The sequence below is a fragment of the Nannospalax galili genome, unplaced genomic scaffold (assembly GCF_000622305.1).
Source record: "Nannospalax galili isolate Female #2095 unplaced genomic scaffold, S.galili_v1.0 scaffold937, whole genome shotgun sequence".
Taxonomy (NCBI): domain Eukaryota; kingdom Metazoa; phylum Chordata; class Mammalia; order Rodentia; family Spalacidae; genus Nannospalax; species Nannospalax galili.
In genome coordinates this window covers 963,656-971,992 of record NW_008339516.1, presented here as the reverse complement: position 1 = coordinate 971,992, position 8,337 = coordinate 963,656, and positions in this window count along the sequence as shown.

Sequence of the window (8,337 nt, the reverse complement as noted above, 5' to 3'; positions counted from 1 at the left end):
TAATACCAAAGTTTCTTAGCAATTACATGAGAAAATGAGGGAGTCTCTCAAGCGTTAAGTGCCCAGGTTAGAACAACATGTTTGTGAGAGGCTTTCAAGTATAGTCATCTGGTTAATCTCAAACCAGGCCAGCCTTGATGTCTGAAAAACAGCTTTTCCAGGAATCAGGTCTTGCTATTTCCTGGGGTAGGGGCCTACGGCTCCCGACATATGAATATCTCATAACTTGATCATTTTCATCTGATTTTTGTTTCTTTTGAACATGGAAGCCTTTAAATCAGTTGTAAGAAATATGTTTCAATGTTATTTTGATATCATAATTTCTAGCTCTTCTTAACAGAATTGAACACGCAGCAAAAAGTATTTCATCCCATAGTGCAAATTATTGTAATGGAGAAAATCTTGGAAAATAAATTCTATCAGTATTATTATTAATTTTTATGTAGAAATTACTATAGTTTCTCTTGGATAAAAAAATGGAGTATTATACTATTAATTTTTATTAGCATAGCAATGACTCTCCCATTTTCTCTCCTGGTGTTCTACAACATTGTTTGGCATTAGAAGAAAACCATGGTAACTGAGCTACTGAGTCCTGTACCTCCCAGTGATCTTCAGCATTTCTACCCACATCTTGTTAAATATTTGGCATTACATTATGGAAGTTCATTCAGGGTAGAAAAGTATAGGCCATTCTTTCTTTCATCTATCTATTGTTAAAATCTTCCCTTTTATTTAGTATGTTGGGTTTAATAACATTAATGTAATCTTTTACATTGCTGAATTTAAGTTTTATAAAAAATGGTTTATTATTTTTATTCTATCTTCGTGTATGTAAGTGTACCCATGTTATGCAATGCCCCTGGAGGACAGAAGATGACATCAGATACCCTGGAACTGGAGTTATATACAGTTGTTAGCTCCACCACACTCTATGCTTTGTGCTTCGTATTTGATGCAAGTTCGATGACAATAACATATTTCAAATTTTATGTCGGTGCAGGTATTATAATGAGACTTACAGTAATGTAGGTAGTTTTTAAATTTGCAGGAAACTTCCTGTCTTTATTAATTCTGTCATAATTATCAAACTTTTCATTTGTGTCATCTCATGTTAACCTTCGAGAAACTTTTGCGTTTCTAGCAGGTCTTTAGGTCATGTTTCTTTTTTACATTTGTTTATGTGAAAATGACTTAATTTTCATACTTGAAGAATTTCTTTTGAAAAAATGTGAATCTGGGAGAATCTATTGATATTGTTTTGCTAAATGGTAATGTCATCAAACTGCCTTCTAATTATTTATATTTATATCCAAAGATTTGTGCTGCTCTCATCCTTTATTAGATAAACTTTTTATTGCAGAAAGTAGTGGTTAATGCAGAGACTCACATCTATTCAAAGTGTGAAGGATAACTGAGTGTGAGTGTTCAGCCATAGAGTGAACATCTATATCAAAATCACTTCCAATGTTTAGAGACCTTTCCAGAAGACAAGGTGGAAAGAATGTAAGAGCTAGAGGATGCGAAGTGCTGTGTGATGCTGGCCTCTGGACACTGCATAGCCCTTACACACATGAACTCACCATAACTTTGGTTACATGCACAAAACCAGCTCAGGATCAAGTAGGTTAAAAATTCCACAATGGTTGAGAGAGGCCCCCAAGATCCCACCCATAGCTGAGCTGGCTTGAGTTGGCTTGAGTTACTTGTGGAGGGATCCCACCCATAGCTTGAGTTGGCTTGAGTTACTTGTGGAGGGATAATCAACTGTCATTTTTCTTTGGAGATGGTCACAGATAGGATGAAAAGATAACCAAAATAGACCCTTAGTGCAGCCAACCAATAGAAAGAAAGAATTCACATACACAATTTGAGACATGAAAGGGTAAAAATTAAAACAAATACCAGAGAAATAGAGAATATTTATAAGGGAATACTTAAAAAATCTATACCCTACTAAATTAGAAAATCTAGAAGAAATGTATGAATTTCTAAACTTAATGGACCCACCAAAGTGAAAACAAAAAGATCAATAACATAATTATACCCAAATAAGCTTATGTCCAGATGGATTTACTGTAGTATTTTACCAGACTTTCACAAAATATCTACAACTTAAACTACTCAAAAAGATAGAAACAGAGGGAACATCCCCAATCTCCTTCTATGGAGTCAGTATTACTCTAATTCCAAAACCAGGGAAAGACAAAACAGAAAAAGAAAACTACAGACCCATATCACTAATGAATATAAATGTAAAAACTCTCAGTTTAAATACTTTGAGTGACATTCAGACACATATCATGTAGATCATCTATAATGTTCATATTGGCATTATTCCAGAGATGCAGGAAGGGTTCAATATGTATAAGTCAATGGATGTAATAAATCAGACAAATGGTGTTAAAGACAAAAATCGTATGATCATCTCAATAGATGCAGGAAAGATCTTTGACAAAATACAGTATGCGTTCATGGTTAAATTTCTAGAGGAGTTGTACTAGACAGAACTTACTTCAACATTATTAAGGATATGTAAATGAACCACAGCCATTTTTTTTCTGAATGGAAAAAAACTCAAAGCACTACCATTAAAATCAGGAATGAGACAAGATTGTCTACTGTCCCCAATCCTTTTCAATATATTTCATGAAATCATAGCTAAAGCAATAAGACAAGGAAATATAGAGTACTGGTTGGAAGAAAGAGGTCTAAGTATCTCTATTTACAGATGATATCACACATAAGGAATGTGAAAAATTCCACCAGAATACTTCTAGAAATGATCAACGTCCTCAGCAAAGTGAGAGGAAAGTAAATCAGTTTACAATTTACAAATTCATTAGCTTCTTCCTATAACAATACCAAGTAGATAAAGAGATCATGGAAACAGCCATTCACAACACACACACACACACACACACACACACACACACACACAAATACACACAGACACATACAAAAAATTCTAAACAAAGACATTAAATATCAATGATCTCTATAATGAAAACTTGAAAGCTTTGAAGAAGAGGATTGAGGAAGACAGTAGAAGATGGGAAGACCTCTTGTGCTCATGGATTGATAGAATTAACATTTTGAAAGAGACAATTCTATCAAAACTATTTATAGATTTCAAGGCAATCCCAATAAAAATTCTCACAGTTTTCAAAGAAATAGAAAAAAATCCTAAAATTCATATGAAACCACAAAAAAATCACACAGAAAGCCATAGAAAACCAGTTTTCAAACTACATTACAGAGCTATAGTCATAAAACATCATAGTATTAATACAAAAACACATAGATTAATGGAACAAAATATAAGACCCAAACATACATGCATGCAATTTCAGAAACATGATATTTGCCAAGGTGCCAAGAACACACAGTGGAGGAAAGACAGCATCTTCAACAAATGGTACTATTGAAATTTTCTATCTATAAAAGAATGAAATTAGATCATTATATGACACAGTAAACAAAAAATCAACTCCAAATGGATCAAATACCTCAACGTGAAATATGAAACTATGAAACTGTTTAAAAAAACAAGCAGTATCCTATAGGATATGGGTGCAGGAAAGGACTCTCTAAATCATACTTCATTTGCTCATAAATTACAGTCAAGAATTGACAGATGTGACCTCATTAAAGCGTTTGTGCACAACAGAGGAAACAACCAATCAAGTGATGTGCAACACTCCGGAGTTGGAGAAATTCTTTACCAGCTATATATCTGACAAAGAAATATACAAATAATGAGAGAGAGAGAGAGAGAGAGAGAGAGAGAGAGAGAGAGAGAGGGAGGGAGGGAGGGAGGAAGGAAGGAAGGAAGGAAGGAAGGAAGGATAGGAAGAAAGCAAATGACTCAGTTAAAAATGGGCTATGTATATGAACAGAGAGTTCACAAAAAAGAAAAAAAAATGGCTTTAAAATGACCTTAAAATTGTTCATCTTCCTTAGTAATTAGGGAAATGCAAATTAAAACTGCATTAGGCTTTGATCTTACCCCTGGGAAAATGGCTAAATTACAGGAGCAAATGACAGCAAATGCTAGGGAGGATGCAGGGAAAGAGAGCACTCATTCACTGTTGTGCGATTACAAGCTGATTCAACCACTATGGAAATCAGTGTGGAGTATTCTTTAAAAATATATAAAAAAGATCTAACATATGATCCAGCTCTATCACTCCTTGGCATATACCCACAGGACTTATCCTACTGCAGAGATACTTGCTTTGCCATGTTTATTGCTGCTCTTTTCATAATATCTAGGAAATGGAAAAATGCAAATGCTCCTCCAACTATGAATGGATAATGAAATTTCGGTACATTTACACAATGGAGTTTGACTCTGCAGAAAAGAAAAAGAAAATCATTAATTTTGCAGGTAAGTGAATGAAACTAAAACAGTGAGGCAGCCCAGACTCAGAAGAACAAGTGACATTTGTTCTCTATCATTTGTAGATCTTAACTCCAAATTCTCATATCTGAGTTTATATCCTGATATAACCACAAGAACAAGGAAAACTAAATTGGGGACCAGTGTTATCAAGTTGGAAATATAGAAATTAGATACATCTCAGCTGGGCAGAGAATGAGGAGGGCTATAATGGGAAAAGGTGTAAGAGAGATCAATAATGCTTAGGCAGTATGAGAAATTTCCAAGTCAGATTGGAACTGCTGAGACACCCAGCACTATGGACTGAGCAACTACTGGGGTCTAGGCCTCTCCAGTGCAAGACAGTTACCATGGAACTACTGACTGCTAAGGCCCCCATCCAGCCTCAAAGAAGAGCAAACACCAGGTTGTCAGCCTCTCAGGTGAGATCCAGCTGTTGTTACTTCAAAATAAGCTGATTAATAAATAGATTAGATAGATGACAGATAGATAGATAGATAGATAGATAGATAGATAGATAGATAGATAGATGATAGATTTCTATACAAAAATCATAGAGCCAAGCAAGGGAATTCTCATTTCAATGTGTCAGTCAGGGTAGTCCAAGCAAGTCCCAAATAATAGTATCTATTGTCACAGCCCTTGATTGCCCCCCAGAAATAGAGGGAAAGATCTTATTGGTGATGACAGAGCATATTTTGGACACAGGACTTGGAACAATCGAGCTGGAAATTACCTGGAATTTTCCTCCCTGAAGACTAACTCTCATAGTATCAGAAGATACTTTGCAAGCTACCAATGGGAAAAAGCAATCAATGATTCCACACAGCTGTAAACCTATAAACCGCAATGTTCAATACAGCATATCATCTATATTAGTGCAGTAATGGCCTTTTTGTCTTGGGAATAATCAACAGCTGATTAATTGAACTTAAGACCTACTTAATTGGAAGGAACTCACATGTGGCATTCTATGCAAAGCCAAGTGCACCTGGCTGGAAATGCCACAGACACTGGAAGAAACCCTACTATTTTAGTATCCCTAGAGAAATGTTTTTTCTAACTATATTCTATATGCATACTCTTCTATTTACAGACAAGTGTACCTCTCACCACTCATCAAAGAAGCATCTTTTGCAAGAGAAGGAAACTATGATGACGTTCCATAACTGCACAAATGCAGGGCATAAGTGACTCTCATGTGCCCAGCCCTATGTGATGCATTTACAATGCCAGTCTCTACATCAAGACTCAGGAAACATCATGGAAGAGGGGGCAGAAAGCTTATCAGAACCAGAATACGAGACACCTGATGCATTTTTAAGACATTCTCAAAATGATGGGGAAGCTACACCAATGAAATCTGCACAGTATAAGATTCTAATAATATTTTCACATAATAATGAAACCACTTGACATAATAAGGTAGATTGAGAAATTCCAAGAGGTCTCACCCCAAGAGGAACAGCTGCAGGCAAACAATGGAACCTGAGGAAGCATAATCAATTTTATTCAGGGAGTACCTTCCTGAAAGTATATCTAATTCCAAGTCACCATCCCTAAACCCAAGTATACAGGGGCACCACTGAATGGCCTCAGTGTATTTTATATGTTTATGTATAAATGTATGAATACATACTTACTAACACTAAGAAAATGAACAGGAAATTGAGAGGCACTGCGGAAGAGGTAGGAGGGGAACTGAGAGGGATGGAAATGGTGGGAAGACTATACTCATTTATGATGTTCACAAAAAATTAAAAAAATATTTTGAGCATGAAGGAGGAGGGGCTTTAAAGTATGTACCCCTAGCTGAGTAGCTATGGGTAGTTGAGGGTTACTGAGGGAGGGAGAGTCACTTGTCACTTTTTCTTTGGGGGTGGCCACTGATAGACTGCCCATGCCCCAGTGGATGACCCCACATCCATATACATATGAGCAGAACTAATTGGACTCAATGGTTTGTAAATGAAAATGAAAAAGAAGGCATGAAATGGGGGAGGAAATGTAATGGGGAGAGTTAAAGGGAAAAATAAGGAGGGAGTTGGGAGTGGATATGACAAAGTTACATTGTATATATGAATGAATTTTCACAGAATTAAAAAACAAGTGACTTTACATTTCTGTTTCTTCCAGTACTTTAAAGAAAAATTTCCATTTTCCACACCGTATTGTTATGGATGAGAAATAAATACTTATTTGCATTGTAGTACCTAAGTATATAATATGATTTCCCTCTAGATTATCTTCTTTCAGTCCAAGCTAAGTCACATTAAACAATATTCAAATTTTCCATTTAATTTACGTTTCCATTTTTCTTAATAATATATCTAATAAACCTCAAAGTTTTGATGTTTAAAATTCATAATCACATGTTGAAGTCATAATTATAATTATAGAATCCCTTTGTTTGTTTTGATGGTCCATGTCTTTGCAAATGGTTCTTTTGTACGCATCTCTTTTGTTAGCAGCTTACTTTTCCATTCTCATTTGGCAGTTTTGAAAGCACTTTTAAATTCCGTGTCTGATATTTTCAAAATGCAAGAATTAATTTCGATTGACTTTACTATCTTACCATTTTGGGTTATATATTTGTGATTTTCGTATCTAAGGTAGTATTTTATTACATCCTAACTGTTCTTTTGTAGAGACTTTATTGGATTGTGTTTTTGCAGAACACAGTATCTTTTAACAATTAAATTGGGGTATACACAGACTGAAAATTCTTGGTGTTTTTCAAGAGTTCATATCTCCAGTCAGTCACTTTTGGTGTTCCTTAGCTGTGCTTTTTATAGTTTGTGCATGAATAGACAGTACCTAGACTTGCCAGGAATTGTTCAGTATTTATGTATAGAAATTTCATCCTGCCTCTACCTCAAAGGCTATTTTCAGTCATTGCTCTAATTTGTATTTTCTGCCCCTTTGTATCTAAAAGACTGTGAGTCATGAAAGGCACGGTCAAACAACAAGAGATGATTTGAAAGGCACGGTCAAAGAACAAGAGATGATTACAGCATGCCCAGAGGCATAACAAGTCATAAATAAATAAAACAGGAAGCTGTCCTATAGGCCAGATGTTCAGAGATGTTCCACTTCCTTCTACGATCCGATTCCTTTTCCTTGTTTCTTAAATCCTTTAGGTAATTTGTTATGTTTTGTCCAGATTCTAGAAATGTCTTCTACCTAAAGTAGTGTGCTGTAAGGAATTTACTAAGATAAGTCTTCATCACTGTTGATCACTGTGATCAGCATTGGTGAGCACTGGAGACACCATCCTTCAAAACCAGCTTCTCTTTCCCCAGAGCTACTGTACTAGAGGTAGTCCTGTCATTTGTATTCGAAATAAAATGTTTAGTGAAGTAATTTTTTTTCCATTCATCAAGCATTTAGTGAAGTGAAAATTCATCTGAAATAAAGCTATGCTGTATTAATACTGTAAAATGAGTGAAAGAAAGCATTAAAAAACCAAGTATTTCTTGAATTTGCTAATTGAACTGACTATACATATGTAAAATGTTATATCAATCCCACATTTAATGCTTCAATTAATGCATAAAATGTGATATACTCAATGGTTTAACATCTCATCTTGATATATTTTACTACAGAGAATGGAACAAATTCCTTCTGTAAGTGAACCAAAAACTCACTGGAAGCATGCCTTATTACTGGAATAAAATCCTAAGAATAATTTCCTTAATTGATGAAATAGATAAACACAATTGTCATTTATTAGTACTTAACAATATTAACTTCAGATTTTAAAGGATAAAATATATGGTTTATTAATATTAACAAAACTCAAATGTCTATAAATATTTAAAAAATGAAAGACTTAAGAGATATTGAAATTAATTAAGTAGAAATTAGCCATCAGACAACAGAATATATGTTGATAAGAAAATTGGGCTTTTACTTGCTACAAAAATGAATAT